Source organism: Oryctolagus cuniculus, chromosome 17, assembly GCF_051225735.1.
Source record: "Oryctolagus cuniculus isolate XC-2025 breed Fujian yellow rabbit chromosome 17, ASM5122573v1, whole genome shotgun sequence".
Lineage (NCBI taxonomy): Eukaryota > Metazoa > Chordata > Mammalia > Lagomorpha > Leporidae > Oryctolagus > Oryctolagus cuniculus.
This window is the reverse complement of record NC_142883.1, coordinates 66354279-66381757: the sequence shown is the minus strand read 5'-3', so window position 1 is coordinate 66381757 and position 27479 is coordinate 66354279. Positions and strand designations below refer to the sequence as shown.

Genomic DNA, 27479 nt, shown 5'->3' with positions numbered 1-27479 from the left:
TCCCTGCTCTCCAGGCTGGGAAGCGCTGGCGGTGGTCTTTGACTGGGCCACCTCTTCTGTCTGCACCAAGGCTTCATGGGTCTTCCGCGGCGGGGCCCTCCTCGGGCGAGGCGACCCAGAGCAACAAGGCCGAGGTGGGCAGGGTGCTGCGCAGGATGTGCGCGACGTCCTGGTCCCAGATGCGCCGCCACGTCCTGCCTGGCGCTACCACCCTGGGCAGTGGCCGCACCTAGCCATCGCTCCCGCGGCACTGGGGTCCTGCGCTGGGGGGGCTCCTGGGGCCCCACCATTGGGCCTGCGGACCAAGCTGAGGTGGGGCAGGTAGGAGCAGCGCTTGACCACCTCCGGCCGCACGGGGGCGCGCACGGGCAGGCGCGAAGGGCTTTTGGAGCTGGTGCGCCAGGGCGCGCGCGGGCGTGGGCCGGGGCCGGGACCGGACCCTGGCCGGGTCGCCTGCTGCCCGGGGGCCGCCCTCAGCTCGCCGCAGCGCGAAGAGCAGAGGAAGACGGCGGGGAGCGCGGGCCGGCCGCGGCGGGGCGACGCGTCCTGGGAGGTGGAGGCGGAGTCGGACAGCAGCTCCGTGCGCCAGCGACGCAGCAAGCCGGGCGACTCCTTGATGACGGTCAGTTGGCGCCGGAAGCCCGAGCGGTCCGAGGACTCGCTGCCGCTGGAGCGGGCGGAGGCCACACGCACCAGGCCCAGTCGGCCCCCACGCGCCCCCGCTGCCCCCTCGCGGTCTCTGGGGCTCGGCTCTGGGGCGGGTCTGTCCGGCGGCGGCGGCCCGCGCCTGGCCGGCCTCTTTATGAACTGGCGACTTCTGGGTCTTGTGGTGCTTGGCCAGCAGGGCCCGCGCCGGCGTCTTGGGCACGCGGGGGGCTGCCGGGCCGGGCAGAGACCCTGCAGCTGGGGTGGCGGGGGGCGACTTCCTGGGCAGAGGCTGAGAGGCGGGCGAGGTCTGGGAGGAGCTTGAAGAAGGGGTCTTGGCCAGAGGAGCAGGGTGGGTGGCGCTCCTGGGGGGATGGCTCAGCGCCGCCAGCTCCGAGATCTTGCCCTGCCGGTGCAGGCTCCGAGAGCGCTGCTGCCCGGGCGCTGGCGCCTTGCCTGCGGCTGCTGGCTGTGCCGGGCTGGGGGGCTCCGCCGCCTTCCTCAGTGTGGCCCGGGGCCAGGGACAGCTTTGGGCTGGGGCCGGGTGGCCGGGCTGGGCACGTAGATCACTGTCCGCCCCTGGAGAATGGCCGGCACCCCCGCCGCTACCTACTGAGTGTGCGGCTTCTCCGGGCCGCCAGGGACCCGGGGGCTCGAGCGCTCTTGGCTGAGGCCAGGCTCCGTTTCTCCGGCCGCCGGGCACTGCCCGCCCCGGCCCCGGCCCCGAGCTGACGCCCGCTCCTGCGCTTGGATAGCTGCAGGGAGGGGCCCGTGGACAGAGCAGACCCCAGGGACAGGAGCGAGTGGGACTCGGAGGAGGCCTCGCGGGGGCCGCTGTGGCCGCCTGGTGCAGCCACGTGACGATGGAGTTGGCGCCACTCGACGCTGTCCAGGTCGGAGCCCGGTCTGAGCCGGCCGCCTCCTCGCCGCAGTCCCGGGGCGCTTCTGCCGGCCACTCATCCTGCCCGACAGCCCGGGGCCTTGCGGCGCGGGGGACCAGAGGCCGGGGGCCGGCGCCTGGGCATGACTGAGCCAATGCAGCAGCGCGGGAGCGCCTCCTCCAAGCGCGGGCTGGGGGAGCTGTCACACTGGCTCCCTGGCGTGGGGCCTGGGGGACCGTGGGCTCCGGGCCTCCCAGGTGGCTGGCCGGCGGCTCACAGAGCTCGGGCTCGCTGAGGGAGCTGCCCGAGGAGCTCAGAGAATAGCAAGGTGGGGTCTCATCGGCGATCAGACTGGGCTGGGCCAGGGGGCGGCTGGGCCGGAGCAGCCGCCTTGGCTGGGGCCAGGGCCTCCTTCCCGCCCCGCTCAGGGCCCGCGGGATGGCGGACGGTCGCCGCCAGGCAGCCCGTTTGAGGAGGGCGCCTCATCATAGCCATAGAAGCAGTACATGGCCTCCTCGGTGGGCGTCGTGAGGCACAGGGACTACCTCCCCCTTTCCCCCCCGACCCCGGGCCGAGTGGGCACTTGGGGGCCGGCCCGGCTCCTGCCTGTGCCCCGGGTCTGCTCTGGGCTCCTGCCAGCGCCCCCGGGCCTTGACCTGGCTGGCGGGGGCCGCGAGATAGCTATGGTGAATGAGACTGATCTTACAAATTCTTTCTCAGCTATGACATTGTTTGTGTATATAAAAGCTTTTGAAATTTGTGTGTTGATTTTATATTCTGTAACTTTGCAAATTTCTCTTATGAATTCCAATAATCTCTTAGTGGATTCTTTTGGTTCCCCTATGTATCAGATCATATAATCTACAAACAAGGATCATTTGATGTCTTCCTTTTCCAATTTTACACCTTTTCTTTCTTTTTGTCTAATGGCTCTTGCTGAAACTTCCAGAATTGTATTGAATAGCAGTGATGAAAGAGGGCATCCTTGTCTGGTTCTGAATCTCAGTGAAAATACTTCCAGCTTTTTACCCAAAAGTATCATGGTGACTGTTGGTTTGTCATATATTATCTTGATTGTGTTGAGAAATGCTCCCTCTATACACAGTTTGCTTAAAATTTTATCATGAAAGGATTTTTTTTTTTTTTTTGACAGGCAGAGTGGACAGTGAGAGAGAGACAGAGAGAAAGGTCTTCCTTTTGCCGTTGGTTCACCCTCCAATGGCCGCCGCGGCCGGCGCGCTGCGGCCGGCGCACCGTGCTGATCTGATGGCAGGAGCCAGGAGCCAGGTGCTTTTCCTGGTCTCCCATGGGGTGCAGGGCCCAAGCACCTGGGCCATCCTCCACTGCACTCCCTGGCCACAGCAGAGAGCTGGCCTGGAAGAGGGGCAACCGGGACAGAATCCGGCACCCCGACCGGGACTAGAACCCGGTGTGCCGGCGCCGCTAGGCGGAGGATTAGCCTAGTGAGCTGCGGCGCCGGCCTCATGAAAGGATTTTGTGTTTCATCAAATGCTTTCTCTGCATCTATTGAGATAATCATACATATGGTCTTCATTCTTCAATTAGCTAATATGATGTATCACATTTATTAATTTGCACATATTAAACAATCCCTGCATATGATGGATAAATCACACTTGGTCTGGGTGAGTGATCTTTCTGACGTGGTGATGGATTCTATTGGATAGTAATTTGTTGAGGATGTATGCATCTATGCCCATCAGAGATATTGGTCTACAGTTCATTTTCTTTGTATCTTTTTCTGATTTTATAATTAAGATCATGCTAACTGCTTAACAGGAGTTTGGGAGGAATCCAGTTTTTTCAGTTGGTTTAAATAGTTAACATGAATTGGAATTAGTTTATTTATTTATATGAGAGGCCAAGTTACAGAGAGAGGGAGATACAGAGACAGTATTCCATCCACTGGTTCATTCCCCAAATCCAATCCAGCTGATGCTAATGCACCCAGGAAAGCATCAGAGGATGACACAAGTGTTTGAGACCCTTCACTTATACGGGAGACCATGATGAAACCCTTAGCTCCTGGCTTCTGGCTGGCCCAGTCTCGTCCCAGATACTGCAGCCATTTGGGGGTGAACCAGAGAATGTAAGATCTCTCTCTCTCTCTCTCTCTCTCTCTCTCTCTCTCTGGCTCCATCTCTAAAATAAATAGGGGGAAGTGCTTGATACAGCGGGCTCTGCCACCATCTGCAGTGCCCACATCCCACATGGGTGCCTGTTTAAGTCCCATCCAGCTCCCTGGCGATGTACCTGGGAAAGTAGGGGAGAATGGTCTGAGTCCTTGAGCCCCTACCTCCATGTGGGAGACCTGAAAGAAACTCCTGGTTCCTGGCTTCAGCCTGGCCCACACTCAGCTGTTATAGCCATTTGGGGAGTGAACTAGTGCAGAGAAGACCTTTGTGTTTCTCCCTCCCTCTCTCCCCCCTTCCCTCCCTCCACCCCCCCCCCCGTAACTCTGACTTACAAATAGATATTTTTGAAAGGTCACAAATGATTTTCACAATTTTTGATGTTGCTTTTCCTTTGTTTGTTACCAATATATTTTATTTGAAAAGCAGAGTGAGAGAGAGATTGACAGATCTTCCAATTTCCGGTTTATTGCCCCAAATGACCACAATGGCTTTGGTTGGCCCAGGCTGAATCCAGGAGCCTGGAACCCAATCTGAGTCTCCCATTGGGGTGGTAGGAGCCCAAGTACTTAGGTCATCCTCTGCTGCTGGAAGCATTAGAATTAACATTAGCAGGGAGCTGGATTAGGAGTGAGGCTTTAGGCACCCAAACCAGCTCCAATAGAGGATGCCAGCATCACAGGTGGTAGCTTAACCAGCAGTGCCACAATGCCTATGCTTGATGTTGCGTATTCTTAACTGGAATCACTTTGTATCATTTTCTGTATGGACCTCCATAATTTTTCTATGTTTCTGTTTTAGTGAATAGAAAAATACATTGTATTAATTCACAAATTATTATTTTAAAGTCTTAAAAACCAGTTTTTATATTGTCCATTATAATCATTATTATAATCCTTAAAATGAACTTCAGAGACAAATCTAACCTTTACAAACAATATTTTGCAGTTATTTACATTTGAAGCATCCTGTTAGTAAAACTTCCCATTATCCTATGATTAACAGTTTTCTCAGAATACAAATTCATTATCCTATCATGTTTAGAGCTTTTGCCTTATAAGCCACTTTCCCTAATTGTTTATATTATTAAGGAGTATTCATGCATCCTACTGTTTTTGCCATTTATTTTAAAATGAGAAGTATGGAGAGCAGTTACTGAAAAGGTTGTGAATGGGAGAGAGGTGGCTTGTGCTTGGAGATTTAAGCCACGGAAATGGCCTCATGAATAACTGACAGCCTTACTGTATTAATTGACTTAAAATGTGTTCCAAAATCTGTATATATGAAATACATGAAGCTTGCATACCTTAAATATAATTAAAAAAAAGATTTTGGGTCTTGTGTGTGGCTCACTTGGTTAATCCTCCACCTGTGGTGCCGGCATCCCATATGGGTGCTGGGTTCTAGTCCCGGTTGTTTCTCTTCCAGTCCAGCTCTCTGTTGTGGCCCTGGAGGGTAGTGGAGGATGGCCCAAGTGCTTGGGCCCTGCACCCGCATGGAAGACCAGGAGGAAGCACCTGGCTCCTGGCTTTGAATAGGTGTAGCTCTGGCCGTAGTGGCCATTTGGGGGGTGAACTAGTGGAAGGAAGACCTTTTCTCTCTCGCTCACTGTCTTTTTCAAATAAATAAATAAATAAAATTAAACAAAACCCACAGATTTTTCCAGAAGAATTAAAATTATATAGCCTAGGTTCTTGCTTCAGCAATAGTGATCTTTTAAATTGAAAGTAGTTTAATAAAAATTACACGTAAATTACCAGAATGTGGCCTTGTACCTAAATACCATTATTATTAGGGTGGCTTTCAGGGCACTGACATTTTAAGAAATATGACACCCATTTCTCTAATAATATGCTATGAATGTTTGGATCTGGATAATCTGAAAGATAAATATTTTTCTATTGTAGAATTTCATAGGTAGAAGATCATTGAATGATCCAGATGTAAAATTAAAACAATCTGGAGCTGGTGTTGTGTTCTACTGGCTTAAGCCACTGCAGCAATGCAGGCATTGCATGTCTAAGTGCCCGATTGAATCCTAGATTCTCTGCTTCCATTACAACTCCCTATCAATGTGTCTGGGATGGTAGCAGATGGTCCATGTGGTTGGGCTTCTGCCAGCCATGTGGGAATTCTGGGTGGAGTTGCACATTCCTGGTTTTGACCTGGAGCAGTGCTGGCCATTGTGGCCATTTGGGTGGTCAACTAGCAGATGGGAGATACATCTTTCTGTCTTCTCTGTCTCCTCTCTCTCTTTCAATAAATAAAAAAATTAATTCTAATCCTTAAGAACTTTGTGTCCTTGATACCATGTTAAAGACATGGCTTTTAGCTTACAGAAAAAATTAATAACATTTGTAAATGCCTTTGTCAAGTGGAAGTTTTAAGAAGATTCTCATTAGGCACATCTGTGTAAGAGGAGTTTTATGGTTTCACATTTTTCTCTGTACTTTCAGGACTAGAACCCGGGGTGCTGGTGCCACAGGTGGAGGATTAGCCTATTGAGCCGCAGCGCCGGCCATCAGCATGTGTTCTGGTCCATTGCTTCAGCTTGCTTCTGTGTTGTCACTGTTACTGAATTATCTTCTCTGTGTACAACCTTTGTATCCTCTCAAATTTGTTTTAAGTATTTATTTATTTATTGGTAATTTTCTCTGTTAATAATATGTCTTTTTGTTTTATTCTGATCAACCTAACTAGATAGGACAGATATTAATTATCTTTATTAGTTTCCACACAGGGTTTGTTACATTGATTTTTTCCTACTTTTTTCAAATTCTATTGACTTTTTTCACATCTCACAATGAAATTGGCTATGCACTGGCTCATGTGTGGATGTGGGACAGACAGGCATGTTTGCATGGGTTGTGTGGCTGAGCGGCACTGGTGCAGATTCTTCATGGGGATGCCATGCTCGCTGACAAACTGTGTGCTGCACGGTGCAGTGCTGAGGGGCATCCTTGCCTGTGTCTGAGATGAATTCTCAGCCTCCAGGGGATGACCCTGGGGCAGAGGCCTCAAAGCCAGCACTGTACAGGTCGTAAGGAGTAGCTGTGTGGGCATCTCAAGCGGTTCATTCTCCTGCCATAGGACAAGTGATGCATAAGCTCAAGGGCACCCCCAATTTCCTGTCTCCGTTTTATACTCTGCAGCGCACAAGCCCATGAGACACGACCACTAGGGGGCACCTTCACCCACAGGCGCGGGAGCCACCCAGGGCCAGGCTGCAGTCCCCGCAGGGCTGATCTTGTTGTCTGTGCTGGGGGCGCTACTTGCAGGACCACATCCTTGAATTTATCATTGAGACTGCAGTTTATTTGGACGGCTCTGGAGAGCTATCATAGCCCTGGTAGTTTATAAACCATAGAAATGGGCTCACAGCGGATGCGGAAGTGGGTTCTCAGATGATGGGCCTGGCAAGTTGGGGTGCATCAGGGGTCTGGTGTCTGACATTCCCAGAATCTTCAAGTGGATAAATGAAAAGACGCACAATGGATCTGTTTTGTGAGGTTGCTGAACACACCTGGCCACCTCACAGCCTCACCCCGTGATAACCCCCATTCCCTCTTGACCACCGTAAGCATTTAGTGCTCTGATCAGACCACAGCAGATGTTCATCTTCGTGTTCTACCTGTTGTTTGGGGTTTAATTTGCTCTTATTCTAGTTTCCTTAGGTGGGAATCAAGGTAAGTGATTTGAGACAATTCTTATATGAGGGGGCTTCAAAAATTTCAGAGAAAATTCAATTCTCTCTTCAGTGTGTTTTTTTAAAGATTTATTTACTTATGTGAAAGAGTTACATAGAGAGAGAAGGAGAGGCAGAGAGAGAGAGAGAGAGAGAGAGAGAGGTCTTCTATTCACTGGTTCACTCCCCAATTGGCTGCAACAGCCAGAGCTGTGCCGATCAGAATCAAGAAGCCAGGAGCTTCTTTGGAGTCTCCCACATTGGTGCAGGGACCCAAGCACCTGGGCACAGCAGAGAGCTGGATCAGAAGTGGAGCAGCTGGGACTCAAACTGACACCCATATGGGATGCTGGCACTGCAGGCTGCGGCTTTACCCGCTATGCCACAGCACCAGCCCCAAGGTGTGTTTTTATAACAAACTTCTGAAAATACCTTACAGACATTACACAGATGCTCTAATGTTGTATTTTCATTCAGCATTTATACCTTCTAATGTCTTCATTAAGTCTTGGACTCAGTTTTACAGAAATGTGTCCTGTGTTGCTACGAACTTCAGGGTTTTCCTGATACTTGAGTGTGACAGTTCTTTTGGATTTGGTTTGTAGTCATAGAATATAATTTGTATACTATCATTTTGATATTATCCTGTAATTAATATTTGTTTTATGGCCTACATCTATTTTGGTAAATTGAGAGTGATGGTTTCACCTGCGTATTCTTGGAGATTTTCTTCTGACTCATTCTGTTATTTGCTGAATAAAATGTACTGGGATAACAGATGATACTTGCAATTTTTTTTCTTTTTAAATACTCTATCTTATTTTACAAGATGCATTTTGAAACTCTATTTGATGTAAAAATTTTAGGATTATTGCATTGTCTTGATTAATTGAACTGCTTGTAAATATGAAATGACATTTTTATTCCTCATGGTAGTTTTGGTTATTAAATACACCTTGCAAAAGCTCATATTCCTCAGTTTTGATTTGTCAAATGTTAGTGTGGCAAATATTTTCCATTTTAAATGAATTTGTGTTTTTACATTTAATGAATATATCTGATAGAGACTATATAATTCATCTTATTTTCTCTGTACTGTCTAATCATTTGACTTTTTATTGAGATTTTAGACCACTTCCTTTTAAAATGATTGTTTATGTAATTCAACTTATCTGTCATAATATTGCTTTCTTTTAATTCCATATTTTGTTACACCATTCTGCTTTATTTTAGATTATTATTTTATTTATTTTTATTTATGTGAAAGACAATTACAGAGTCAGGTAGGTACAGAGAGAGGGCTTCCACCTGCTGGTTCACTCCCCAAATGCTCACAACAGCCAGAACTCAGCTGATCTGAGACCAGGAGCCAGGAACTTCTTCTGGGTCTCCCACACAGGGGCAGGAGCCCAAGCACTTGGGCCATCTTCTACTGATTTCCCAGGCCATCAGCAGGGAGCTGGATCAGAACTAGAGCAGCTGGGACTTGAACTGATGACCAAATGGGATGCCAGTGCTGCAGGTTAGGGCTTTCACCCCTAACTAGATAGGAGCCCCTGAGCCACACTGCCAACCCCAATTACTATTTTATGATTTAGTTATATTTCTATTTTAGGAGGAATTATTAATTAAAATCTTTTGTTTTGATACCTTAGTAGCTGCTTTACCAATATTAACAAATTTCAACTTATAGTATTCTACCTGGAAGTAACACCATAGCACATTATATATAATAAAAATACAATATTTTCTCCTTGTCCTGTTACACCCTTCCTGCCAGTGTAAGATTATAATTCATTAAATTTATAAAAAAAATTGCTGTTTTCCTTCAGATATTTTCCCTCTCCATTTTGGGGGCTTGTATTAATCACTTGAAGTTTTATCATAGATCAGCACTGTCTCCAAGATGAACACATTTTTTATGATGTGTAATTTATGTTAATTTCCATCTAGTGTAGTGACAATCACTGGCACTGTGATTTATATATTTGCAACTGTAGGTTATTAAAAATGTATATATTTACAACTGTAGGTTATTAAAAAATTTTTCATGCTTCCACTTACCTGTTTCCAGACTGATTTTTGATGCAGTTCAGTTCCTTATAAACAGGTTCATCTTTTCCAGTCTTGTCTTATTTGTTATGTGGATCATAACCATGCTTAGCCCACGAGTAATCTCCTACTCCTAAGGCAAAAACATTTATTATTGCTCTCTTCACTGTTCTCTGACGATGGAGTTTTCAGTCTGGCTGGTAGGAATGGATGATTAAGTGCAGCACTACATGGGCACCAGGCACAATTTCCTGTAATGTCCCACCCACAGTATTTGGGTGTTTTCTGATGGGCGTGCACTGTAAATGACTTGGTTTAGAATTCAAAGATGGCCCTCCACAGTTCCTGGTTCTTCCTCATTCCTGCCTTTTCCTCCCCCGTATTCTTCCCTGTGATATGGGACTGCCTTTGTGTTCCCAGATGCTCAGCTTCATCACATCTGCTCAGGGAGTCAGGGAGACACTGCCTCAGCTCCTTCCGCTGTGGTCTAGAATCTCTCTCTAGAAGGAGCTGTGGAGTGTGTGAGGCCTACTTCACTTCTTTTCTGGCTTTCAGGTATTGTCTTTGTTTCTTGAGGCCCATTATTATGGACAATGTGTATAATGCAGTTTTTTTTATTGTTTCATGTAGGAAGATAAACAGCCCTTACTTTATCTTGGTCACAAGCAAACTGCATTTGAGCTTCAGCACTGTTACAGATTGGCTAGGATACTCCCTTTTCTTAACTGCTTTGTGCCTATCCTTTATTTTTCAGTCTACTTATCCTACCTTTAGGAAAATCTTCCCTGGGTCTGGTGTAGATTGAATTCTCTAATTCAATTCTAATTCATTCTCTAATTCTTTTTTTTTTCTTTTGTCAGGCAGAGTTAGATAGTGAGAGAGAGAGACAGAGAGAAAGGTCTTCCTTTCCGTTGGTTCACCCCCCACATGGCAGCTATGGCCGGTGCGCTGCGCTAATCTGAAGCCAGAAGCCAGGTGCTTCCTCCTGGTCTCCCATGCGGATGCAGGGCCCAAGCACTTGGGCCATCCTCCACTGCCTTCCCAGGCCACAGCAGAGAGCTGGACTGGAAGAGGAGCAACTGGGACTAGAACCCAGTCTGCCGGCACTGTAGGTGGAAGATTAGACAAGTGAGCTGTGGAGCTGGCCTAATTCTCTAATTCTAATTGTAATTCTTTCTCTCATTAAACTCTGTTATCGTGATAAACTACCTAAATTTAGAATTGTAATTTTACTTTCATTTCTTCTCCACTAGACTCTAACCTGAATAATAACAGTAATTTTGTCTATCCTCAGAGCCTACAATATCTTACATAGCGTGGATTCTCAATATATATTTGTATTCTTAATAAATAGTGTATAGCTAATGGGAAAGTTACCATATATTTATATAAAAGTATTCATTCATTTTTCTCTTATCTTCATACTGAGCAATATCACCTGGAAATGTAGAATGCGTAAAGCAGCATGAGACAATTCTGGAAAAGTGTATGTGAATATTTTAATAAAACTTAGAGAATTTTCATTGATTTCATGATGTCACAATGAAACCTACAAGCAGGATGATTTGAGGTTCTCTGCTAGATAGGCTAAGTGAAGGATAAAATTGATATTCTCAAGTAAAAGAATATCTAAACAAAATAATAGTATGCACGTTACCATATAAGTTATACACTGATTACCGGAAGTAGCATAAAGCAATATGTTAAAGAGCAAAAATATGGTGACCAGCACCGCCACTCACTTGGCTAATCCTCCGCCTGTGGTGCCGGCACCACAGGTTCTAGTGCCGGTTGGGGCGCTGGATTCTGTCCCGGTTGCTCCTCTTCCACTCCAGCTCTCTGCTGTGGCCTGGGAAGGCAGTGGAGGATGGCCCAAGTTCTTGGGCCTGCACCCGCATGGGAGTCCAGGAGGAAGCACCTGGCTTCTGCCTCAGATCGGCGCATTTCGTGGCCATAGCGGCCATTTGGTGGGTGAACCAATGGAAAAGGAAGACCTTTCTCTTTGTCTCTCTCTCTCTCTCTCTCTAACTCTGCCTGTCAGAAATAAAAAAAGAGCAACAATATGGTGGAAGATATGAGGTAATTTGGTGAACTTAAAGGTCTAACAGTCACTTTAAATTTGAGAAAATAATAAATTTAGGAAAATCAAGGAACATTTATGTCATTTACTATTAAAATCACTAATGAAATACATGAGCATCTAAATCTATGTTTATAAAATATCAGTAACCATAGAGTTACTTACAGTCCTCTAGACCACCAGAAAAGTCAAAACCTATATCAACTCAAAAGACAGATTTAGCATAGGGCTGGTACTGTGGTGCAGTGGGTTAACACCCTGGCCTGAAGCGCCGGCCCCCCATATGGGCACCAGTTCAAGATCCAGCCTGCAGCACTGGCATCCCATATGGCCGCCGGTTCAAGTTCCAGCTGCTCTATTTCTGATCCAGCTCTCTGCTATGGCCTGGGAAAGCAGTAGAAGATGGCCCAAGTCCTTGGGCCCCTGCACCCACATGAGAGACTGGGAAGAAGCTCCTGGTTCCTGGCTTTGGATTGGTGCAGTTCTGGCTGTAGCAGCCATCTAGGGAATGAACCAGTGATGGAAGACCTCTCTCTCTCTCTCTCTCTCTCTCTCTCCCTCCCTCCCTCCCTCCCTCCCCCCTCCCCCTTTCTTTCTCTCTCTCTCTCTCTCTCCCCTTCTCTCTCTCTCTCTCTCTCTCTGCCTCTCAACCTTCTGTGTAACTCTGACTTTCAAATAAATAAATAAATCTTTAAAAAAAAGATAGGTTTACTATATTGGTAAAAGGCAGTTCTCATGGGGGGTACATATGGAAGCAACCAAGAAACCTTAGCAAAATTTTTGGTTTGTTCATTCCACAATGAAAGATGGACTAAGTTTGTAAGTGCTAGGATTGCATTAAAATGGATAATTAAAAACTTAATGAAGATAATTCAAGGAAGGACAATCCATTTATCTGAAACATCATGAATGATTATATATCCAAGTGGTAGCAGTAAATTCAGAGATGAACAAATGCACAAAAGATATACAGTGCTCAAAAATGATATTTCATTTCTATAAATAGACTTTATTATTGATAGGGACAATAATACTATGAAAAGCAGATATAAAAACCAGAACTTGGTAAAAATATTATTTTACAATTACAAAAAAGAAAAGGGCATATGTATTTTTTAAGATTTATTTTATTTATTTGAAAGAGTTAACAGAGAGAGGTAGATCCAGAGAGAGAGAGAGGGAGGTCTTCCATCCACTGGTTCACTTCCCAAATGACCGCCACATCCAGAGCTGTGCTAACCTGAAGCCAGGCACTTCATCCAGGTCTCCCACATGAGTGCAAGGGCCCAGAGATATAGGCCATCTTGTACTGCTTTCCCAGGCAATAGCAGAGAGCTGCATCAGAAGTGGAGCAGCTGGAACTTGAACCAGCACCCAAATGGGATGACAGCGCTGCAGACTGGTGCTTTAACCCATTGCCCCATAGTGCTGGCCTCCATATGTATTTAAAATAAAGATCATGGCAATAATTAGGACATTTTTCAAGGAAAAGTATTTATATCTAGAGATACTCTTTATTTTTCAAAATTTAGTTATTTATTTTGAAGGAGTTACAGAGGGAGAAGGAGAGAGAGAGAATTTATATCTGCTATTTACTCCCCAGATGGACATAATGGCCAGCACTGGCCCCAAGCAAAGCCAGGAGTTTCTTCCAAGTCTCTCACAAGGGTGGCAGGGCCCAGAGAGCTGGGCCATCATCTGCTGCTTTCCCAGGCCAATTGCAGGAAGCTGTATCAGGAGTGGAGCACTTGGGTGATGAACTGGTGCCCATGTGGGATGTCAGTGCTGCAGTTTGCAGCTTTACTTGCTATGCCAAAACACTAGCTCCTAGAGATACTCTTTAAAATGTAATAATGGAAGGCACTGTTATGTAGAACTGAGGAATAGAGAAAACATATATAGCCAGTAATGAGAACATTGTTCCATTAGACTATGCTGGTTCTGAGCAATGTGTGTAATTCAGTGGCTTGGAGAGAGTTAGTGTCAGTGGTCTCACAATTAAAATGTGAGCAAGATGTCCTGAGGTGCACAGTGGGAGGAGTGGCTGACAGAATATAGATGATGTACACATCTGTTGGAAATAAATTCGAAGATAAACCTAAAAATACAAAAGGGTTGCAGTTGTTAATATATATTGTTTATTGTAAGTAAAAACTCAGTTTATAGGTGGAAGACAACCAATTATGATGACCACTTGGTGAAAAACTTCACTACATTTGCATCAGTATTCAAGGGAAAACAGAAGTGAATGAAACATAAAGTGAAATTTTGCAGAATATCCAATGAATCTTGAAGGAAGCATACTTGTAAGCAGCACTACATCACCGAGTTCGAAACAATAGGATAATCTGTGGGTTATCAGAACTAAAGAAATATTTAAAAATATATGACCTGGAATGTGAAAATTATAATACTGGACAAGATTTTAAAAGCTGTGTACATAAAATTGTTAACAAATAGAAATTTTCATTTCGTTGATATCATATTGTTGTAATTGGCTGTCCCTAGGATATTGATGATTCATACAAGTGATAGCAATCAGCTGACACCACGGGGTGGGGTCAGGACGGGGAGGAGGAGGAGGGTGCAGAGGCTTGGGTGGGTGGGTTTGCGCCCCAGCAGGACGGGTAGGGGTGAGCCAGTGAGTTTCCTGCCCAGGCACCAGGGAGAAAGCCAAAAAGAAAAAACAAACAAACAAAAAAAACTGTGGGATTTATTTAACGTGATCTTGACAAAGGCCTTCTGCCTCTTCTTAGCCAAGACCCTCCGCTCTTTGGCCAGCCCTTCCTCCCCGCAAGGGCTGAGCTCCATGCTGTCACCCCGGTGACTGTGTCCAGGCGACTGAGCTGTGCGGAGCAGAATCCGACTGCAGCTCCAGCTACCGCACACTGTGGCAGTGCCTGGCGGGCCGCGACCACAACCCCGGGCTGGCCCACAAGGAGTGCCAGGCGGCCCTGGAGGTGCTGCAGGAGAGCCCACTGTGAGACGGCCGCTGCAAGTGGGGCATGAAGGAGCTGCAGTGCCTGCAGATCTACTGGAGCCTCCACCCGGGGCTGACCGAGGGGGAGGAGTTTTACGAGGCCTCTCCCTGCCAGCCGGTCACCTCCCACCTCTCCGACGTCTTCAGGCTTGCCTCCTCTTCTCAGGGACAGGGGCAGAGCCGGCGGTAAGCGCCAAGAGCAACCAGGCCAGCAACCTGAACGGCAACTGCAAGAAGCTGCGCTCCTCCTACATCTCCATCCTCAACCCAGGAGCTCGCCCTCGGAGTGCTGCAGCCGTCACCAGTGCCACAAGGCCCTGCGCCAGGTCTTCACATGCCCAGCGAGTACACCTACCACATGCTCCTCTGCTCCTGCTGAGACCAGGCATGCACTGAGCGCCGCCGCCAGACCATGCTGCCCAGCTGCTCTTACGAGGACAAGGAGCGCCTACCTGCCTGGACCTGCATGCCCTGAGCTGCACTGACCACCTGTGCCAGTCCAGGCTGGCCAACTTCCACACCAGTTGTCGAGCCTCCTACTGGCCACTCAACTGCTGCCCAGGGGACAGTTACCAAGCGTGTCTGGGCTCCTATACAGGCATGGTCGGCTAAAACATGATACCCTACTACATGGACTCCAGCCCCACTGGTGTGGTGCAGCTGCCACAGCAAGGGAACGTGGAGGAGGACTTTGAGAGGTTCCTGAGGGACTTCACCGAGAACCTGTGCCTCCAGGGTGTCATCCAGGCCTTTGGCAACGGCACAGATGTGAGCGTGTCCCTGAAGGACCCCCGTTCCTGGCCACGTAGGCCCCTCAGGTGGAGAAGACGCTCTCTCTGCTGGATGACTTAAGTGACAGCACTGGCCTGGGCATGAGCGCCATGACCACCTGCCCTTCTGTCCAGGAACAGGGGCTGAAGGCCAACAGCTCCAGAGTTGAGCCTGGGCTTCAGGGAGCTGATGACAGACATCATCCCAGGAAGCAGAAAGGTGATCAAACCCAACTCAGGCCTCAGCCGAGCCAGGCTGTCAGCTGCCTTGACCGCACTCCCCTTCCTCATGCTCACCTGGGCCTTGTAGGCCCCACCCCGGGGAACTGTGTCCTCAAGGCTTCTGGAAGCACCGCCAAGAACTCCCGCCTGACACAGCAGACATACACAGACACACACGAGACAACCACACACACCTTGCAAACAAAACAAAACAAGACAAAAGCGAGTCTTCTCCCACCTTGTCTCTGAGCCTGTCTCCTCCCAGGTTTCTTCTCTGGAGAAGTTTTTCTAAGCCAGACAGACAAGCAGGGGGGCAGCCTCCATCCTCGGCTGGAGTTTTCTTCTCTGGACCCCTTTGAAGCAAGAGACCAAGACCCCTGCTGCCAAGGGGACGTGTGACTGTGCCTGCTGCAGGCTGAGGCAGGACAGCCCATGCTGGACACCTGCCAGGGGCTGGCAGGGGGCAGCGGGCACTGGGAACCTGTGGATCCCATCTGCCCCTCCTCTTAGCTGCAGGAGTGTTGACTGCTTCTGTGCCCTCAGCAGGCCGGTGGGCCAGAGTCTGGCATGGGTGGGGGACCCCTGCAGAAGGGGTGATGTACCCTGAGCTCCCTGGGAGGCATGGATGGCAGAGAGCCCAGCCAGCCCAGCCCACCTGGGGCACCAGCTCCAGGGTGGAGGTGGGGGCTTCTGCCTCTTTGGTGGCGAGAGTTTCAGGGTCATAGAGAAATGAGGCCTTGTTGGCACTGGATGGGTGGGTGTTGTCTTGCTGGAGAGGGGCAGCAGGATCCAGTGGTGGGTGCATGTCTCCAGCAATTGTCTGCATGCCCCCCTCCATCTCTGAGACCTAAGTGAGCTGTACATACGGTCTTTGCAAATGTGTGTATATGCACATCACATCCGTGTGTCCTGTGGTTCCCTGTTCTTTCCTTTTTTTAAGAAATGGACCTATCGAAATAATGCCCCTTCCACTTCTCCCCCCCCCAGATGAGCGAAAAGGTGTTATTCTAAAGTTTATTTTTTAAATAACATTGTCTACAATGGGAACAGACAGCCCCTGGCCCCTCCCCTCCCTCTGTGTGCCTGGCTGCTGTCAGCCCAGCTGGGGCTGGGGCTAGGGCCCCTGGTCTGCATTCATGGTTAATTAAGCAAAAAGCACCAATAAAAAAGAATACAGCTGTTACAATTATATGCTAATTACTGTAAGTAGTATAGGAGCAATGGTAGAGTAAGAGACAATAAAAGCAATTTGTTACACAATCTTCTGTTACAATTAAATAATAATTAGATAATTACAAAAAGGCTAAAAAAGTTAAATCAAGTAAACATCAGGGCAGTTACCAGGATAATATCTGTGGTATTGTCTTGTGTTGACTGATGCTTTCAAAAATTTCAGTACCAGTGATAAATTCGGAGTTCCCTAAAACCACAAAATAGTTTAAAAATGTGTGATTCTCATAGCATGAACAAATACTTTGGTGATAAACCTTTCAGAGATACTGTGTACATGAAGGATTCCAAGACAACTTAGACATTTTTCAGAGGGCTAATAATCTTACAGTGAGAAAGCCCACAAAGCTGTTTATGGGCTCTTGATGCTAGATCAAGATACACTAAGAAAATGAAATTATAGAAATTATATGTAGGTAATATCTTTGAATTCAAAGACAAAAATGGATGGGTGTAATTTTTATAATAAAATGATGTTGTGATAACCATGAGTGAATAAAGTATTTTGGCAGAAACAATGAATGCCTAGAAATATAATCAAAATCATATAAAAAATTGCAGGAACTAAAATCCAGAACAGGTTTTGCCCTTTCCAGAGTGATCTTAAAGGGACAACATGAGCACTAGTAAATTTCAAATATCAATAGGAAAGTAATCCCATAAAAAATCCATAAAGGGTGAAAAGCATCCTTGAAGCAAAGAGTACTCTGGCCCTAGATGTCTCTGAGAAGTTTTGAAGATAGAAATTGCTTGTTCCAGAATTTGGAGTGAATTGACAGCACAATGAAAAGCTAACAAACATGGTCACATGCTCAGGGTGATAGCACTGGTATGCACTATGATTTGATGATATAATTGGGAAATATCAGAAACTCAAATACAGGGCCAGCGCCACAGCTCACTAGGCTAATCCTCCACCTGCAGCACCGGTACCCCGCATTCTAGTCCTGGTTGGGGTGCCGGATTCTGCCCTGGTTGTTCCTCTTCCAGTCCAACTTTCTGCTGTGGCCGGGGAGTACAGTGGAGGATGGCCCAAGTCCTTGGGCCCTGCACCCACATGGGAGAGGAGGAAGCACCTGGCTCCTGGCTTCGGATCGGGGCAGCGCGACAGCCGTAGCAGCCACTTGGGGGGTGAACCAATGAATAAAGAAGACCTTTCTCTCCGTCTCTGTCTCTCACTGTCTAACTCTGCCTGTAAAAAATTTAAAAAATAAAAAATAAACTCAAATACAAAGTAAAGCTTAAAAACTTTTTTGCTTATTAGAATATAAATTACATTGAGGTTACTGAGGGTAGAACTGTTATTTTTTAGGGGTAATAATACAGTGATAAACACATAAAAGATAATTTGTTAAAAAATAGTTCATTGAGTTATCTTTAAAGTGGAAAATAAGGGGGAAAAGTGAATGGAAATAAAGCAAAGATCTTGGAAATTACCAGGAGCATCATAGAGAACAATATTCATATTTACAGCTATGCTTTGAACATTCAACATGGCAGTTAAATTGATAATCCTCTAGAATTTCAGCCAAACTAAAATAATATACCCCCTGGGGACTAAGAAATACTGAATGGGTCAAGATGACTCTAAGAATCTGGGGACACGAAATAGTTGCAAAGACACTTTAGATTATTTCCATCAAGTCCATGTCACAAAGAGAAAGCCCCCCAAGAGGGCCTGGGATGAATAATAGCATGACTGATTCACAATCAGATACTAATGATAAAAATAGTTCACAGAAGTGCATTAAAAATAATGATAAATAAAATAATACATATTTAATAATATACAGGTTAAATAATAGTGTGATCAGCAGATATGAAGATATTTGTTGATTAAGAGTCTCATAAATTATTTTACTCCCAGAAAATGTTTAAAATCATAGATTTTTGAAAATTTAAGTTTTTGTGAAATTTATTAAGCCACAATAAAAGTTTACCATGATTATCTATAGTTCTATGTACTAGGATTGACTTATACTACACATCATTGATGTATACATATTATAGAAATAAAAGTGACCTTTCTACTATTTACTTGTTAAACCTTATGGTAGTGGTGCATTATACTTGTAATTATACAGTAAATTGAAAGTATTTTATTGCAAAAGTTAAAGAAAAAAAGGAAAAGAGAGAATTAAGGGAGGGAGGGTGAAGCATGGTGGTCTTCTTAGAACCATATCTATGAAATACATTAAATCTATTTTTAAGGACTTATTTATTCGAAAGTCAGAGTTACACAGAGAGAGAGAGAGAGAGAGTGAGGTCTCCCATCTGATGGTTCACTCCCCAGTTGGCCACAACTGCCAGAGCTGTGCCGATCTGAAGCCAGGAGCTAGGAGCTTCCTCTGGATCTCCCATGTGGATGCAGGGGCCCAAGGACTTGGGCCATCTTCTACTGCTTTTCCAGGCCATAGCAGAGAGCCGGATCGAAAGTGGAGCAGCCGGGTCTCAAACCAGCGCCCATATGGGATGCCAGCGCTGCAGGCCAGGAAGTTAGCCTGCTGCACCACAGCATCAGCCCCTTAAATCTGTTTTCTTATATTAATAAAACATAAAAAAATCAAAAAAGGAATATGCATGTGAGTATATAACCTATATTCTGATGATGGGAAATAGCAGTAAGCAACAAAGTAGGAGCAATAATAGCAAGACAAACACAAGAGAATTGGGCGAAGCAATATGTATTAGATATACACAAAACTTGAGAAATAACAGAAAAAAAGTCAACAATAAGCAAAAAAAATACCATGTCAGTTACCAATAAAAAGAAAACCTCTTAAATTAAAGATACTGTCATCTTAGCTCTACTTTGAAGATATCAATAGGGGCTGGCTCTGTGGCACAGTGGGTTAAAGCCCCAGCCTGCAGTGCTAGCATACCATATGGGCCCTGATTGAAGTCCTGGCTGCTCCACTTTCAATCCAGCTCCCTGCTAATGAACCTGAGAAAGCAGCAGATGATGGCCCAAGTCTTTGGGCCCCTGAAAACCCACATGGGAGACCTAGAAGAGGCTCCTGGCTCAGCTCTGGCCATTGTGACCATTTGAGGAGTGACTAGGATATAAGACTCCTCTCTCTGTCTCTAACTCTCCTTGTAACTCTGTCTTTCAAATAAATAAAACAAAATTAAAAACAATCACTAATAAAAAGTTTATTTACGCTCATATAAGCCACCAGAAAAAAGTCAAAAGTTTTATCACCACGAAAGGTACAATGATAATATGTGCCCATATATATATATATATGTGTATACACACACATACACACACACACTTGTGGAGAATCATTACCCTTGACTAAGATGTCTCTGAGGCACTGTGAATCTGAAGGTTTCCAGGACAGCTTATAGAATGTTGGAGCTGATGATGACCTCACAATGAAAATTTATGTCATGTTCACAGGGCTGGAACTGGTCTAGATTAGAATATTTTGGAAGGGGGCGGAGCCAAGATGGCGGAATAGTGAGGGCGCGCACCGATAGTCCGGGAAAATTTAGTTTAATAAAAGGGGAGTTACGGTAGCCTCAGAAAAAAGAACCAGGAAAATATTGCAGACAAAACTCTTCTGGATCCAGTGGGCGTGAATCGGAGGACCTACTGGGAGAACAAGGTCGCCCACCGCGCGCGAAAGCCGAACCACAGGACCGAGCCGCGGGACTGAGCCGCGGAAGCCGAGCCGAGGGACGGAGCTGCGCGCAAGTGCTCGAAGGGGAGTGCAACAGCGGGGAGACTTGGGAAGTCCAGGGCTCCGAGTCCACACATCGGCGCTGGAAGGGGAGCAGACCTGCGTGGAGAGCATGGGAGCCCACAGTTCGGGACGTCAGCGGCAGACTCAACACACCAGCGCTGGAACGCGAGGTGAGCCGAACCTCAATAACCCGAGACACCGGCAGGCAAGCGGAGAGAGGAGACTAGAGGGAACGACCCCCGGGGCGGGGGGGACTTCACCAAGCTAACTGGAAGAGAGAGAGAGGGAAAAAAAAAAAAAAAAAAAGGTGACTGGTATGGACACGGGTTTCTCTCTCTCCGCTCACCTCTCAAGGGCGAGCAAGACAAAGAGCAGGCGCCATCTTGGACATACGTCATAAGCAGAGCAACCTCAGGTCTGCACCGGCCCTGAGCCTAGCAGAAAAACCTGACTCTGGGTGGGGCGAATTAACAGGAGATTAGGACTTAGTAAATTTATGGTGCTACTGAACTGAGACTGTGAAAAAAGAGACGGTGGGGGAGAGAACTCACGGAATTCACGTGAGCACTCTCCAGAGACGCTACAATTCCGTAACTTTGGCAACCCAGTGGGAGACTGAAGGAGAATTTGAGCGCACTCTAAGGGCCGAACAGATTCCCTGTGTGGTCCTTGGGAAAGAGCTTCTGATCTCTGGCTCCTGTGGGTATATCATTTGCCTGCTAACTACCTCCAACTTTGTTCAGCTGTGCAGAATAACTTCCCTGTTGAATCAAAAAAAAAAGAGAGAGAGAGAGAGAGAGAGAGAGGTTTACCACGCCTAACCTGGGAGTGTCACCTTTGGCACACCAAACAGAGCTCTCAGGCCACACCCATCTCAAGCCCTAAGGCTCCATCAAAAACAGATAGTCCACTTAATCTAGAGTCATAGTATAACAAGAAAAAGCACCACAGTGAAGAAACCAAATATCTCCAATATGCCAAATAACAAACGCAAAAACCAAGGTAATAAAAACAAGGAAGTCACCATGAAGCCCTCAAATGAAAAAGACACCCCAATTCAAGATTATGAGGATGATGACATAGAAGAAATGCAAGAAGCAGATCTCAAAAAATTGATAAGAACATTAAGAAGTTCTCAAAAACAAATTCTTGAACTACAGAAATCCTTAATGGACAAGATAGAAAATCTCTCTCGTGAAAATGAAATATTAAGGAGGAATCAAAATGAAACGAAACAACTAGTACAACAGGAAACTGGGATAGTGACTGAAGTGAAGAATTCAATAGATCAAATGAAAAACACAATAGAGAGCCTTACAAACAGAATGGGAGAAGCAGAAGAGAGAATATCGGACTTAGAAGACAGAGAACAGGAAAGGATACAGTCAGACCAAAGAAAGGAAGAGGAAATTAGGAATCTAAAACATATTGTCGGGAATCTTCAGGATACTATTAAAAAACCCAACATTCGGGTTCTAGGAGTTCCTGAAGGCATGGAGAGGGAGAAAGGATTAGAAGGCCTTTTTAGTGAGATATTAGCAGAAAATTTCCCAGGTTTGGAGAAGGACAGAGAAATCCTAGTACAGGAAGCTCACAGAACCCCTAATAAACACGACCAAAAGAGACCCTCACCACGGCACGTTGTAATTAAACTCTCCACAGTGAAACATAAAGAAAAGATCCTAAAATGTGCAAGAGAGAAACGTCAGATTACTCTCAGAGGATCTCCAATCAGACTCACAGCTGACTTCTCATCAGAAACTCTACAAGCTAGGAGGGAATGGCAAGATATAGCCCAGGTACTAAGAGAGAACAACTGCCAGCCCAGAATATTATATCCTGCAAAGCTATCATTTGTGAATGAAGGTGAAATAAAGACTTTTCATAACAAACAGAAATTGAAAGAATTTGTTGCCACTCGTCCAGCCCTGCAAAAGATGCTTAAAGATGTGTTACACACAGAAACAAAGAAACACGGTCATCAATATGAAAGAAGGTAAAGGAAGGAAACCAAGGAAGGAAAGCTCACAGCAAAAGATCACAGGGAATTCAAAGCATATATTAGAACTTATCTTTGGCAAATGGCAGGGCAAAGTTACCACTTATCATTAGTCACATTGAACGTGAATGGCCTGAACTGTCCAGTTAAAAGACACCGTTTGGCTGATTGGGTTAAAAAACAAAACCCATCTATTTGCTGCCTACAAGAAACACATCTTTCCAACAAAGATCCATACAGACTGAAAGTGAAAGGCTGGAAAAAGATATACCATGCCAACAGAAATGAAAAAAGAGCAGGCGTAGCCATCTTAATATCAGACACCATAAACTTTACCACAAAAACCATTAAGAGAGACAAAGAGGGACACTACATAATGATTAAGAGATCAATTCAACAGGAAGATATAACAATTATCAATGTATATGCACCTAACTACAGGGCACCGGTTTATCTAAAAGATTTGTTAACGGACTTAAAGGGAGACTTAGACCCCAATACAATAGTACTGGGGGACTTCAATACTCCACTCTCAGAAATAGACAGATCAATAGGACAGAAGATCAACAAGGATACAGTAGATTTAAACGACACTATAGCCCAAATGGATCTAACAGATATATACAGAACTTTCAATCCTACAGCTAAAGATTATACATTCTTCTCAGCAGTACATGGAACCTTCTCTAGGATTGACCACATACTAGGCCATAAAGCAAGTCTCAGCAAATTCAAAAGAATTAGAATCATACCATGCAGCTTCTCAGACCATAAAGGAATGAAGTTGGAAATGAACAACTCAGGAATCCCTAGAGCATACGCAAACACATGGAGATTGAACAACATGCTCCTGAATGAACAATGGGTCATAGAAGAAATCAAAAGAGAAATCAAAAACTTTCTGGAAGTAAATGAGGATAACAGCACAACATACCAAAACTTATGGGACGCAGCAAAAGCAGTGTTAAGAGGAAAGTTTATATCAATAGGTGCCTACATCAAGAAATTGGAAAGGCACCAAATAGATGAGCTTTCTATTCACCTCAAGGATCTAGAAAACCTACAGCAAACCAGACCCAAATCTAGTAGGAGAAGAGAAATAATTAAAATCAGAGAAGAAATCAACAGGATTGAATCAAGAAAAACATTACAAAAAATCAGCCAAACGAGGAGCTGGTTTTTTGAAAAAATAAACAAAATTGACACCCCATTGGCCCAACTAACTAAAAAAAGAAGAGAAAAGACCCAAATCAATAAAATCAGAGATGAAAAAGGAAATGTAACAACAGACACCACAGAAATAAAAAGAATCATCAGAAATTACTACAAGGACTTGTATGCCAGCAAACAGGGAAACCTATCAGAAATGGATAGATTCCTGGACACATGCAACCTACCTAAATTGAACCAGGAAGACATCGAAAACCTAAACAGACCCATAACTGAGACAGAAATTGAAACAGTAATAAAGGCCCTCCCAACAAAGAAAAGCCCAGGACCAGATGGATTCACTGCTGAATTCTACCAGACATTTAAAGAAGAACTAACTCCAATTCTTCTCAAACTATTCAGAACAATTGAAGAAGAGGGAATCCTCCCAAATTCTTTCTATGAAGCCAGCATCACCTTAATTCCTAAGCCGGGAAAAGATGCAGCACTGAAAGAGAATTACAGACCAATATCCCTGATGAACATAGATGCAAAAATCCTCAATAAAATTCTCGCCAATAGAATGCAACAACACATCAGAAAGATCATCCACCCAGACCAAGTGGGATTTATCCCTGGTATGCAGGGATGGTTTAATGTGCGCAAGACAATCAATGTGATACACCACATTAACAGACTGCAGAAGAAAAACCATATGATTCTCTCAATAGATGCCGAGAAAGCATTTGATAAAATACAACACCCGTTCATGATGAAAACTCTAAGCAAACTGGGTTTGGAAGGAACATTCCTCAATACAATCAAAGCAATCTATGAAAAACCCACAGCCAACATCCTATTGAATGGGGAAAAGTTGGAAGCATTTCCACTGAGATCTGGGACCAGACAGGGATGTCCACTCTCACCACTGCTATTCAATATAGTTCTGGAGGTTCTAGCCAGAGCTATTAGGCAAGAAAAAGAAATTAAAGGGATACAAATTGGGAAGGAAGAACTCAAACTATCCCTCTTTGCAGATGACATGATTCTTTATTTAGGGGACCCAAAGAACTCTACCAAGAGACTATTGGAACTCATAGAAGAGTTTGGCAAAGTAGCAGGGTATAAAATCAATGCACAAAAATCAACAGCCTTTGTATACACAGACAATGCCATGGCTGAGGAAGAAATTCTAAGATCAATCCCATTCACAATAGCTACAAAAACAATCAAATACCTTGGAATAAACTTAACCAAGGACGTTAAAGATCTCTACGATGAAAATTACAAAACCTTAAAGAAAGAAATAGAAGAGGATACCAAGAAATGGAAAAATCTTCCATGCTCATGGATTGGAAGAATCAATATCATCAAAATGTCCATTCTCCCAAAAGCAATTTATAGATTCAATGCAATACCAATCAAGATACCGAAGACCTTCTTCTCAGATCTGGAAAAATTGGTGCTGAAATTTATATGGAGGCACAAGAGACCTCGAATAGCTAAAGCAATCTTGTACAACAAAAACAAAGCCGGGGGCATCACAATACCAGATTTCAGGACATACTACAGGGCAGTTGTAATCAAAACAGCATGGTACTGGTACAGAAACAGAAGGATAGACCAATGGAACAGAATTGAAATACCAGAAATCAACCCAAACATCTACAGCCAACTTATATTTGATCAAGGATCTAAAACTAATTCCTTGAGCAAGGACAGTCTATTCAATAAATGGTGCTGGGAAAATTGGATTTCCACGTGCAGAAGCATGAAGCAAGACCCCTACCTTACACCTTACACAAAAATCCACTCAACATGGATTAAAGACCTAAATCTACGACCTGACACCATCAAGTTACTAGAGAACATTGGAGAAACCCTTCAAGATATTGGCACAGGCAAAGAGTTTCTGGAAAAGACCCGGGAGGCACAGGCAGTCAAAGCCAAAATTAACTATTGGGATTGCATCAAATTGAGAAGTTTCTGTACTGCAAAAGAAACAGTCAGGAGAGTGAAGAGACAACCGTCAGAATGGGAAAAAATATTTGCAAACTATGCAACAGATAAAGGGTTAATAACCAGAATCTACAAAGAGATCAAGAAACTCCACAAAAACAAAACCAACAACCCAGTGAAGAGATGGGCCAAGGACCTCAATAGACATTTTTCAAAAGAGGAAATCCAAATGGCCAACAGACACATGAAAAAATGTTCAAGGTCATTAGCAATCAGGGAAATGCAAATCAAAACCACAATGAGGTTCCACCTCACCCCGGTTAGAATGGCTCACATTCAGAAATCTACCAACAACAGATGCTGGCGAGGATGTGGGGAAAAAGGGACAATAACCCACTGTTGGTGGGAATGCAAACTGGTCAAGCCACTATGGAAATCAGTCTGGAGATTCCTCAGAAACCTGAAGATAACCCTACCGTTCGACCCAGCCATCCCACTCCTTGGAATTTACCCAAAGGAATTTAAATTGGCAAACAAAAAAGCGGTCTGCAGCCTAATGTTTATTGCAGCACAATTCACAATAGCTAAGACCTGGAACCAACCTAAATGCCCATCAACGGTAGACTGGATAAAGAAATTATGGGATATGTACTCTTTAGAATACTATACTGCAGTAAGAAACAACGATCTCCAGTCATTTGCAACAAAATGGAGGAATCTGGAACACGTCATGCTGAGTGAAATAAGCCAGTCCCAAAGGGACAAATACCATATGTTCTCCCTGATCGGTGACAACTGACTGAACACCAAAAAGGAAACTTGTTGAAGTGAAAGGGACACTATGGGAAACGGTGACTTGATCAGCATAGCCCTGACTGTTAATGAACAACTTAATACATTATCCCTCTTAGTAGTTTTTTTGTCTGTTCTACTTAATATGACTGATTTAATTCTGTAATTAATACACAGTTATTCTTAAGTGTTGAAATTTAACTGAATTGTGATCCCTGTTAAACATAAGAGTAGGAATAAGAGAGGGAAGAGATATATAATTTGGGACATGCTCAAGCTGACTTGCCCCAAATGGTAGAGTTAGAAACATACCAGGGGATTCCAATTTAATCCCATCAAGGTGGCATGTACCAATGCCATCTCACTAGTCCAAGTGATCAATTTCAGTTCGCAATTGATCATAATGAAAGGACTAAGAGTCAAAGGGAGCACATAAGCAAGTCTAGTACCTGCTAACACTAACCGATAGAATAAATAAAGGGGAGAGTGATCCAACATGGGAAGTGAGATACTCAGCAGACTCATAGAATGGCAGATGCCCTAAATAGCACTCTGGCCTCAGAATCAGCCCTAAAGGCACTCGGATCTGGCTGAAAAGCCCATGAGAGTATTTCAGGCATGGAAAGCCAAGACACTCTGGCAAAAGATCTCTGTGAGTGAGAACCCAGTGGAAAGAACAGGTCTTCAAAGAAGGAGGTACCTTTCTCTGAAGGGAGGAGAGAACCTCCACTTTGACTATGACCTTGTCTAAACAAGATAAGAGTCGGAGAACTCAAGGGGCTTCCATAGCCTTGGAAACTCATGACTGGAGCATAGGGAGATTACTGATGCCATAGACAGGAGTGTCAATTGGTAAAGTCAACAACAGGAGTCACTGTGCACTTACTCCTCATGTAGGATCTCTGTCCTTAATGTGCTGTGCATTGAGATTTAATGCTATAATGAGTACTCAAATAATATATTTCACTTTGTGTTTCTATGGGGGTGCAAACTGTTGAAATCTTTACTTAATGCATACTAAACTGATCCTCTGTAAAAAAAAAAAAAAAAAAAAAAAAAAAAAAAAAAAAAAAAAAAAAAAAGAAAAGAAAAGAAAAGAAACTATCAACTCCCAACTTGACTCTCACTGGGATTAAACATGACAATAGGTCTGATCTGATTTCATCATCATTAAAAAAAATCATCTATTATTT

The 27479-nt window shown here is 44.9% G+C and overlaps 1 long non-coding RNA gene, 1 other non-coding gene and 1 pseudogene across 3 annotated transcripts in view; 2 read left to right on the top strand and 1 right to left on the bottom strand.

Moving 5' to 3' along the window:
* LOC100347036 (uncharacterized) overlaps positions 1-27479 on the top strand; it is an 876288-nt gene that overhangs the window by 722688 nt on the left and 126121 nt on the right. The window lies entirely within an intron of this gene.
* On the top strand, positions 383-19372 carry LOC138846297 (GDNF family receptor alpha-2 pseudogene; annotated as a pseudogene). The gene is made up of 2 exons (XR_016223659.1): positions 383-622; positions 14253-19372. The product of XR_016223659.1 is annotated as a GDNF family receptor alpha-2 pseudogene (transcript).
* Positions 19450-27479, bottom strand: part of LOC149121321 (uncharacterized) — a 61594-nt gene continuing 53564 nt past the window's right edge. The window contains exon 3 of the long non-coding RNA XR_016223728.1: positions 19450-20114. This is a non-coding gene — a long non-coding RNA (uncharacterized LOC149121321). The remainder of the gene's footprint in view (positions 20115-27479) is intronic.